Source organism: Thermobia domestica, chromosome 17 (genome assembly GCF_964235325.1).
Source record: "Thermobia domestica chromosome 17, izTheDome1.hap1.1, whole genome shotgun sequence".
Classification (NCBI taxonomy): domain Eukaryota; kingdom Metazoa; phylum Arthropoda; class Insecta; order Zygentoma; family Lepismatidae; genus Thermobia; species Thermobia domestica.
Window position 1 is genome coordinate 73,388,011 of NC_137470.1, and position 1,296 is coordinate 73,389,306.

A 1,296-nucleotide genomic window follows, 5' to 3' on the forward strand; every position below is an offset into this window, starting at 1 on the left:
ACTCAGAATTTTCCGTTAAAGGTTTATTTTGCTTTCCGTTGTCCGCATAACACAGTTTCCGCTTAATGAAGGGACTTTTACATATCTTTTACTCCAAAATCCGTGGGACCATGAAATATTTCCCTTTAAGACAGTTTTCCGTTTAATAAAGGGTCCGTTGAAGGCAGGTTTTACTGTATATATATATATACAATGTATGTGTGTGTGTGTTGGTGCACCCAAGAGATTAATTCATAATAGATTAATTTATTCTTGATTTTAATCTACAGAACAAATGCTTTTAATGAAAACATGGGGCCTGTTGCCGTAGATGGCTAAAGGCCGTAAATAAAATTCCAACTTCAAGTGTAACTGGAGTAACTCACCGACAATGGCTGATTTTAGACGTTTGATAACAGCGCGTGTAATGGGTTATTTATAAACGCAGTTGATAGAGCCTGTGTAGATAAGTGGGTGCCGTGTGTGACTGTCGTTCTAAGGATTCTGTGTTCGAGTCTGAGCCTGGACTGAGTTACATTTTTTTCAAGGAATTAAAAACTATAAATGATGTTCGCGTTTGATACTGAAAGAGATTTATCCTATGAAGGGAGAAAAACCAAGGCAATACAGGGGGCAGGGGGAAAGACGGAGACTGTTTATCCTTAAGTGTTAAAATTTAATTTATTCCCATGTCTTTTGCTCTTTCCTTTCCCTCTTTCCTTCTTTTCTCATTTTGTTTAGCTTTACATACTTTTTCGGTCTCTACATGATACGTATTATTCTTTTCGTTTCCTTTGCATTAATTCCTATATCTTTGAACTTAACGCGAATGGAATTTCTGCAGATTTATCTGGTGGTTGTTTCTCTAAGTGATGCTCTCAGGTAGTAATACTTTTTCCTCCAAATGAAGGAATATCCTGGCATGTTATATTTTCGGGCATGTATTTGCTGTCATGTTGGTTGTCCAACTATCAGGCATACAGTGAAACTTTTCTGCTACTGGAAAAAGCTATCATTTCTTATGTATCCAACCTCCACTTTTACTGTCGCTGACTGTACAATGTTTCCCTCCTTACCGAGTTGTAAGCCTTTCTAAAATCAATAAACAGTTGATGTACTGGGTAATATATGCCCATTTCTTTTCGAGTATTTGTCGAATGGTAAATATCTGGTCGATTTCGAATAAATTCACACTGATAATCTCCAATAATTTCGTCTGCGTATGGGGTCAATCTTATTAATAGAATGTTAAGAGAAATGTCTCGATAAGTATTACAATCAATTTTGTCTTTCTTGTGAATTGGAACAGTGATTGAT